This window comes from Lepeophtheirus salmonis, chromosome 9 (genome assembly GCF_016086655.4).
Source record: "Lepeophtheirus salmonis chromosome 9, UVic_Lsal_1.4, whole genome shotgun sequence".
NCBI classification, from domain to species: domain Eukaryota; kingdom Metazoa; phylum Arthropoda; class Copepoda; order Siphonostomatoida; family Caligidae; genus Lepeophtheirus; species Lepeophtheirus salmonis.
This window is the reverse complement of record NC_052139.2, coordinates 12966269-12976454: the sequence shown is the minus strand read 5'-3', so window position 1 is coordinate 12976454 and position 10186 is coordinate 12966269. Positions and strand designations below refer to the sequence as shown.

Below are 10186 nucleotides of genomic sequence, written 5' to 3'. Positions count from 1 at the left end.
CCATTTAACCAATTACAGGAACACTGGTTTAAAGATATTTTTTTGAAGTGTATTCACAACATATTATTAATACTACTACATATTAAACAGATATCAGTCTAACAGCTATGAATGGGCTAAATACCAATTACACAATTTAGTGCCTCTCCCCCCCCCTCTTTTTGAAGGAAAGGTAAAGAAATGCAATTGAGAATCAAAAATGTAAATTAAATATTTTTACTACTAGATCAATACAGAATATTATAAGAGTTGGAGGGTATGATATAAGTGAATATGAGATATATGAGGATATGGAGTTTATATATATACTTTATTTTACACGCGGAGAATACAGAATGACTCTCATATTAATATATTATTATACACAAAATACACACGGAGCATTTATACATAGGTCACCAAACCTATAGCTATAAATATATGTAACATCACCTTTTCCCCCCAGGACAATGATTACAAAATATAAATCTAAGTTATATGAAATGAAATTCCCTTGTTCCCTTCTGTAGAATCCAAATGGACGAATCTCCTATTACGATGCCAAAGACGACCATTTTTCATACGTATGAGATATCGCTTTTGAGATTCCTGTGTTTCAACTGTATCTAGATGGGCCCATCTTTTGGTTATATGATCTTGTATCCGAACCCATTCACCGATCTTCAATACGGATAGCTTCTTCCATCTCCTTTTTTTAAAATTGGGTTTGGAACCTTACAAAGTTCTTGGCTTCTCTTTTGATGGAATTCAGGTAGCATAGGTATAATAGATCTAGTACTACGACCAAAGACGATTTTAGTTGGACTCAATCCATCTTCTATTCTCGGAGTATTTCTCATTTCTAAAATTCCAAGATTGATTTTTTACTGATCTATCTTATTTCCATTCATAGTTTTCTTTACTAAATATTTTAACTTCTTCACACAAGATTCAGCCAATCCATTGCATTGTGGGCTATGTGGAGAAGAACATCGCCATTCAACTCCCCGAAAAGGATAAAAATTCTTGAAATTCCCTGGACGAGAAGTTTGTTCCCCATCTGATTCTAAAACTTCAGGTATACCATAATCAATGAAGAATCTCTCCATTACTTTCTTAATCACTCTTGATGTGCATCCACTATGCTCAAAATAATGTAAAGCAGGATATCCAGAAAGTTCTATCTACATAAACCAAGAAATTCTTTCCACTTACAGAAAATATATCCACAGCTACTGCTTGAAATGGTCTCGTCATTTTCGGTCCTTTAATTTGAGTCTCCATTAATAAACTAGGTAATAACTTCTGGCATTCCTCACACTTTCTCACCATATCTTCGATGTCCATATCTATTCCCGGCCAATAAATTATCTCTCTGGCACGCTGCTTAGTCTTCACTATGCCTTGATGAGATACATGCAGGTTTTCCAATATTTCTTTCCGAGCTACTCTTGGTATAACAATTCTTTTATTATTGACGATAATCAAACCTTCATAAATCGATAGACTATCTCTCAAATTCCAGTAGAGTTTTAATTCTTCAGGGAGATTTTTGATATTATTTCCAAAACCGTCTTTAATAAAATTTATCAATTTTAGATAATTAACATCTTCTTGTGCTTGGTCTCTCAATTTTCTTAATCTTCGATCCTTGATCTGATCCGTTTGAATTTTTTTACCACATACAGCTCTTATTAATATTCTTCTTGCAACCTCATTCGTATGCACATCCTCCAATATGTCGTCCTTCCTCGGATTCCAGTATGGATTTCTTGACAAATTATCAGCTGCTAACATTTTTCTTCCTGGTTTCCAAGCAACAGTGAAGTTATAACGCATTTGCGTCCTTTCTTTGATTTCTTTTTGTCTTGGATTCTCAATTTCTTCCAAAGTTTTCTTGTTGAGGATATTTACAATTGCCTGATGATCTGTTTCAATATGAAAATGAGGTAATCCTTGAAGATAAACATTTAATTTTTTGTTGCCCAATATATGGCCATCATCTCAAGCGTTGTCATTCCATAATTCTCTTCTACTGCACTCAACCATCTAGAATTTGCTTCAATAAGATGCCATTTTCCTTCATTGTCTTCTTGTCTTAAGATATACCCAAGACCTTTTTTCTTAGAAGCATCAGTCTCTAAAACAGTTTTTCTATTCGGCATGAAGTGACTCTTTTGAGGTAATTTAACCAAAGACTTCTTGACATCTTCAAATATGTCATCTTGTTCTTTAGTCCATATGTTCTCATTCTTGTTGAATAATAAAGGTCTCAATATGACAGATAAGTTGGTTATTTCCTTTAAAAATCCGCTCATTTGATTGACCATTCCCATGAACAATCTCCACTCAGTTCTGTTTTGAGGAGCTGGTATTTTTGAAAGAGCTTCTGTTTTTCTGGGATCGATATTAATTCCATCCATTATGTTCAAATGTCTCATCATATTTTATAATATCATCAACCAACTTCTTTGTATTTGGCAATTCCCCATAAGCTTGGTCCATCATAAGATAGAATACGCTACTTGTTGCCAGTGCCGTATGTCAGGAAGATTTTTCGGTCCGCTTTACAAGGGTGAACGGTTGATTTTCAGTGGTGAACGTGGGATATTTAAACAGGGCAAATGCTACAGCATAGATTAAATCTTGCAAGAATATCGTCGAATGGACTGTCTGACCATTATTTTCTTCAGACAAACATTGGGAAAAAGAAAAGGAAAAACTCTAGACGGAAAGTCAATGCCGACCTATTCATAAAGGAAGGAGTATAAAATGCACGGTGCAAGAATGAGAGAAAATTTTTGAACTATACAACTAAGTCAAACAATTTAAACCTCCTTAAATATTTTTAAAATAATAACAGATGAAGATAATGAACGAGATTATAATATACCATGATACGGTTACATTGACAGAAAATAAATTATGTTCACAAGTCTTGATGTTCTTAACTCGCATGTATACGTGGTAATGTGTTTGAAAAAAATGAAGAAAAAAATGCATGTGTTCTTTATCATAATTAGAATAAGAAGTTTTTCCTCTCTTTCCTTGACGCAAAGATGTCAATCAAACTGTCCATGTCTTCATGGAGCACCTTGTCCACCATCACCCTGTCCATGTTCAAGAGGGCAAGGGAAGAGAGCCTTTCCTGGTCCATGGTGGTCCTCATGTGGTTCTTGAGCATTCTGAGACAGGAAAATGACTGCTCCGCCTCACAGCTGCTGATGGGCATTGAGGCCAGGATAACGATCACCTTGTATAGCTCCGGCATCAGGCGGAACTCTCCCGAGCTTAATAACTCCGCAGCAATTTGTGACGAAACCATGTCTTCTGTGTCAATATCTGCCTAGAGAAACATAAATTTTAAATATATAATGCAACACATTATACATTATAATATTAACCTTGAATTGCTGGAAGATTGCATGGTCTGACTGGAGCTGCTCGAGTTCAAGTCTGTAGTGCTTGGCGACACGCTCAATGACACAGGTCTCCACTTCAACGTCATTGACGATTGCAAAGAGATCCATTCTGATGTTTGTATCGTCGGTGGCAAATCTGCTCTCAAGCTCTAATACAATCTTATTGATTGCAACATCGAAATGTGTTTTACGGAAGTAGGATTCAGTTTTTCTTTCCCACTTTATTCTCCTTGGAATCTTCCCCTCCTTGAATTCCAAATCAATTGAGTCCTCCTGGTCAAATACTGATTTCATCTCAGACTGCTCAGCTTGCTCGTGAAGACGACAGGGTACTCTGGGCCTCCGTCCACAAACTCCATCTCCTCAGTCTTGCTCTTCTCAGCTCCCTGGACATTGTCGCTAGTCTCAGAGTCCTCTGCAGAGGGAATATTGTTGTTGTTGACTACAGAGAGCTGCTCGGGAGAGAAGATTGATCCGATATCGAGATTAGGAAGTCTTATACAATGAGAAATCCGTCCGCTGGGGTAATTTGATGAGTTGCCATTATTTTCTGTGTCTGCAGTAACTTTCTCTTCAGCAGAAACGGACTTTTCAGATCTTGGTTCAGGCAGTAAGGCCTCAACTGGAGCAGGGTCATCAGGACAGGAGGAGACAGTGACTGAGGATGAGGATGTAGCAGAGGAAGTTTTCTTAACAGCAAAGTTCAATGTTTTCTGCTTCTTATGATCAATTTTCACTTGATACTTGCAGCTGGGGGCATTCTTATGGAGTTTAGCTTTGTGATCATTAAAGTTGTCCTTCTGTATTTCCTTCTGACAGATAGAACAAATCACCAACTCTCTGTTAAAATGCGTTTACCGCTTCCCGTGATACATTTCTGATAATTAATAAATTACTGCAACAATCCACTCTAAAAAGTACATAATTATTATATATGTCCCTTTTAAGCAGTAATAATTTAATTTATCTTGTATTCAATGAAACAAATTATCACGCTCTTAAATATTTCAAGAGTACTCCATACGAAAAATGTTGTGTGCGTCTTTTTTTTTTTTTTTTTTTTTTTGCCTGTAAAGTACTTCACATTTGCCCCCAGTAACGTTAAACGTAAGATCTAACTCGAATATCCACTCAATGTGAAGTACTTTAAATCCATACGAAAAATGTTGTGTGCGTCTTTGTTTTTTATTTTTGGCTGTAAAGTACTCTTGAAATAATTGCAGTAATTTATTAATTATCAGAAATGTATCACGGGAAGCGGAAAACGCGTTTTATATTCAAAGGTTCAATCATTTATATTTATAAAATGACAGGCAATATTTGAAAGAGATATTACGGTAAATTACAGGATTCGAATTCAAATTTCTGCGATGAATTGAGATACCCGAGAGTGTTAGCTGTAGTTTAAAACCTCCGTTTTATCTATCTGACTTAATTTGGCCCCAATATTGTCTCAGAGATATAATTTATTAATTTACTAATTCAATAAATGTGCCGATGAATTTTGGCTACTTTAAGTACAATTTGTGGTGCCTCCAAAGAATCATTTTTTCATTTAAATGAACTATAATTTGTTGGAAAATGTATTCCATATTCAATTTTGAGAAAAATTATCTAGCTTCCTTTTGGGTGGACGTGCTACAAATATATAATTTTATTATAATGACTCAGTACTATTATGAGTTGGTCATAAGTTACATATATATAATATATTTTAATAATTAATTATGACTTAATTCATCTATATTTACATACCTATATGATTGGTGGACGGTTGAGTAAGTTTTGTTTTTTTTGGTCTGCTGAAGCGGACAAAGTGCAATACTGACGTACGACCCTGCTTGTTGCATTTAATCCCATTGGCCATCTTTTAAACTTGAATCTTCCCCACGGAGTTATGAACGTTGTTAAGTCTTTGCTCTCATGGTGTAAAGGGATCTGCCAATATCCTATAATTGCATCAAACGTGGAAAAGTACTTATTTCCAGGTTTAATGTTTGAAATTATCTCCATAGCATTAGTCATAGGATGTATAGGTCTTTTCACAAACATATTTAATTTTGTTAGATCCACTGATCCAGTCTAACCTTACCATTTTTCTTCCCCACCACAACCATAGGGTGACACCATTCCGTAGGTTTATTTCCTAGCGGCTCAATTATTCCTTTTTTCAACAATTCTTCCAATTCCTTCTTCGTAGCTTCTCTATAAGCAAAGGGAATCGTCTTTGCTGTGTAGATTTTCCAAGTTTCTGCTCCTTCCATTAAGATATTTTTATCGGTACGCATTTCATCTTTCTTAATGGTTGATTTCCATCAATTAATACATCAGGATACTCCTCCACAAGCTTGTCTCTCATGGTTTTAATTTCTTCATCGAAAATATATTTCATTTCCTTGATTCCACGAGCACTAGGTTCTCTGGCTCTTTTCCATTTACCTCGCTCAATTTGACTTGGAGAATCTTCCAGTAAAATCTTTAATTTTTTACACAGTACCCACGACATTAGAAATTTAACATTTTCCTTTACTATTATAATCTCTTCTTTAATTTCCTCATTTCCAAAACCTACATTTCAAATTATGGATCCTAGTTGATTAAAAGTAGCTCTAGTAGCTCCATTTAAACGAGAATCTGAAGGTATATTTAAATGTCTAAGTGGTATTCCAATTTCTTGTAAAAAAATTGCATCTGCAATAGATACCTCACTACCAGAATCCGAAATTGCATAACTATAATTGTATAAGTATGTTCCATCTAGAGATTTTAATTGAACTTGTATTGCTGGTGAGGGACTAAATGTGGTCACGTTTCTTACCGTGACTCTTCTGTTTCTTGCAATTCCATTTTTACAGGCCTTTGAATCTTTAAAATGGCCAATTCTTTTACAATTCCTAAATTCATGTTTCCAAGCAGGACATTTATTTATAATATGGTCTCTTGAGCAAAATATACAATCCATTATTTTTCTTTCAGGAGGATTTTTCCTAAAGCTATTTTTGTTTCGACTAAGGCTTTGATCCCTGAATTTTACTCTTTTTATCTTGTTGACTTTTGCAGAATTTAACTTTTCGTCATCCTTCTTCGACATTTCCTCAGTTCTCCATCTATCAATAACTTTTTGAAGTGAACATTCCTTTTCCTCTATGGCCATAAGTTTTGTCCCTCGTTTCTTCATCCCGAAGTCCCACAATTAATTTAACTTTGATATTTTCTTTGAAACAGTCTTTATTACCACATTTTTCATTTAATTCGGCACGATTTGCAGTTCTAGTTACTTTTACATAGAAGTCCTCGAATGATTGACCTTCTTTTTGATATAAGGAATTGAATTTAATCTTATCAAGAATGATATTATATTGAGAGCGAAAATATTTCCTCAATTCTTCTACAATTTCAGGAATGGATAACACTGTGTTTTCTTTAATCCCAATTGAGAATCTTAATTTCTCCCTCATTTCTATATCCATGAATGATCTTAAATTCGCTAGCTGTTTTGCGTGAGAGTAGCTATCAACTCCTGCTAGTTGCAAAACTGGGGTTCCATTCAATAAACTCATTCAAATCCATGCTTCCTCTTAATAGTTCCGGTTCCTTATATGCAATTTTTCCGTATACTTTACACGCTCCATCCTTTGAAGGCAAATGCTGATGCTCCTTGCCTGCTAACTCTTCCATTTTTTTCGTGAGTTCCTTCATAATTTCTTCATCCATGCGATCTCTTTCTTCCATGAACATCAAGATATCCTCTTGTTGCTCCTTTGTTTCAGACTTCAACTCCATTAATTCTAAAATATCCTCTAAGATGTGTAATCTTCCACGGGCCCTTTGATGAGCAACTTCTACTAATTCCATTCTGTTTGAACGCTTCAGTTCATTAATGCTCCTTGTGACATGACCTTTGTATGCCTTAACTTTTGATTTTATAAGTCAAACTTCTTACTTTTAAGCTTTTCCATTATGTTTCTTAAGATTGGTTCTGGTTTATCGACTGCGCCATATGATATACGTGGATATGAAATATATGAGAATATGGAGTTTATATATATACTTTATTCTACACGCGGAGAATACATAATGACTCTCATATTAATATAATATTATACACAAAATACACACGGAACATTTATACATAGGTCCCCAAACCTATAGCTATGAATATATATAACAGAGGGAATGACACATAATTGAATAGTTATCGTATAATTATTGGTCTACTTTTTCCCTTCTATAAGAAAGGTTGATAGATTCAATTGTGGTATCTATAGCTATGTGATGTACTTCATAACATTACCTCACTAACACAATAAACCTTAATGTATTTTGTTGTCAACTGTTGATTCCTTCGACTTACTTGATACGTCATGGTTATGTAATAATTTATTCTTTTTGATAATTAATAAAAGTAACAAGCAGAGTTGAATCTTTTTGCAAGGAAACAAAGAGTGCACGGAAAAGACGGGAGTATGACCTATGGAACACCTGAACTAACACCATTGTTAATATCAGCTGGCTGTTATATGATTTTTGGAAGAGAAAATGAATTACTGCAAGAGTTGGGAGAACCTTTTACATTTAAAAAAACATTAGCGCAGCATAAATATTATAATTATATAAAAATGTATAATTATTTTATTATACATTTTAAACTGAATTTACACCAAAGATTGGTTAGAATGCTTAATTAAGAAATAAAACGTATTAAATAGCGAATAAATAGAAAATAGAGAAAACAAGCAATAACCGTATTTTTTTTTTTTTTTTACAAACATTTCAACCATACCTATAATCAGACTTGAATATTAAATGTCCTTTAAAGCGGGAGCGGCTCTTTGCATTTGTCAATCCTTATTACAAGAGACTAGTACTAGAAGCTACAATCAGTATTATTTCATTCTTGAGATAGAAATATATCAGAATTCATAATCATTTAAAAATAAGTAACCTGTAACTACTAACTACATATTTATAATTTTAATTAGTTTTAGAAACGTGTAAAGTTATATCGTGATGAAGTTTGAGATACATTATGTACTATTGATATTAAATCTTGGATTGATGGCAATAGTGTAAAAAAATGTATAGAGTTACTAATAAGATTCGAGTTTTTTTGTATTACGTCATAGTAATTCTGGAACTATAAGAAATGGAGAAAAAATGTCGTTGACTCTTTTTTTTCAGCCAATCACTTATTTCATATTCCCCTCATGTGGGAATAAAAATTTAAATTAGCCAGTTTCCCTTACTATAATGACCTATTGTAAGAAACTGCACTTTTATATACAGTAAAACCTAGTCCAACGGCCACCTTTTTAAGTATATTAGCACACTGAGAGACTATATCCAGCTTTCAAATTTAGAATTGTTGTAAAATACAAATCATGGTTCAAGAGGTCACCTGCACTTAGCCGTTACTTTTTCCGTTTCCTTTGCCTAAATACTTAATAAAGATTTGACTTAGTATGTAAAGAAAATATATATTTAGCATTCCTCTCCAGGAAAGATATATATGTGTGGAGCAGTCCATTTTATAGGGAACAATTATTAGATTACATTTTTTTTATTTTTCTCAAATATACTTTTGGTATTTTTAATTTTTTTAAATCGAGTGGGGAACATGGTAAATGTCCCTAGCGCCGATTTTAGCGTCAATGGAGCCTGTATTTTTCTTTTGTAAAAAAAAAGAAAGATTTTCTTAAAGAAACTTAAAAACTTTTTAAAAATAACAAAACTTAGTTTTCTAGATATTAAATACGGGGCCCTTTTTTCATAAAATGTTATTTTCTCCAATGGACTTTTTTTCAAGGTATTTTTTAAGTGTGCATATATTTCTAAGTTATATTTTTTTAGAGAAGGTTTAGTCTTTTAATTATTTTTATGGTTTTTCACAAAAATGAATATAGAATCCTTTTTTGCAGGATGTATTGTCGTTCTAGCATGAAGTCTTAATGGAGAGTAAAGCCTAAAACAAGTAAAGAAAATAATTATACTTAGGGCTTGTGAGCGATCGCTCAAATGTTTTTCAATTTAACTTAATTTTTTTAGGGGTCCATGGGTCAAAGCTACCATATATCTGTGGCATTTGATGCACTGTAGTAACACATTATCTTTTGAAAAATTGATTTATCATATATATTGCTACTACTATGCCTTCCCTATAGTAATTTCAATTTTTAAGATCTTAATTGTTGCATGAAAGCAACGATCGGCATTAAACTATTTGATTATCAGCTATTAAAATTTTATTGAATGTCTTTTATAACAAATATTTCAGACAATTGCCTTTAAACGAAGTACTAAACGAACTAGATAAATGGTCAGATTTGTCTTTAGATTATATGTAGTGATTAGTCAGATCAACATAATAAATCTACTGGAACTTCAAAACTATTCATTGCACCTCCTAATAATGAAAATATTACTGATAAAGATTGATTTTGGCGAAGAAGATAACGTGAGCTTAGAAAACTATCCTGATTCTCAGCTCTCAGTATTTGCTTCAGTCGAATTCGTTATTGAAGAGGACAAAAATAAAACCAATATACATCAGGCTAAAATTGTTTCCAGAAATTGGGTAACTGTAGAGATATCTGATAACTCAAAATTGACTAAATTTTGAGTACAAGTACTGAATTTCAAAGAAGTCCTCTTGAAATTTTTGAAATGTTTCTGTCTGAAAAGGCCATAAAACATTAAGTCAAATCAACAAGAAACCATTAAATTCAATGAGGTAACCATAGTTTTATAGTAAATTCAATGGATAAGAGATGTTTTTGTAGAATATT

General features: G+C 33.3%; 1 long non-coding RNA gene across 1 annotated transcript; it reads right to left on the bottom strand.

The window, feature by feature from the left end:
- Nucleotides 1-291: 291 nt before the first annotated feature.
- LOC139906392 (uncharacterized) lies at nucleotides 292-3628 on the bottom strand. The gene is made up of 2 exons (XR_011781884.1): nucleotides 3384-3628; nucleotides 292-3325 (listed from the first exon to the last, which is right to left on the bottom strand). It is a non-coding gene; the product is annotated as an uncharacterized lncRNA (long non-coding RNA).
- Between the last annotated feature and the right edge of the window lie 6558 nt (nucleotides 3629-10186).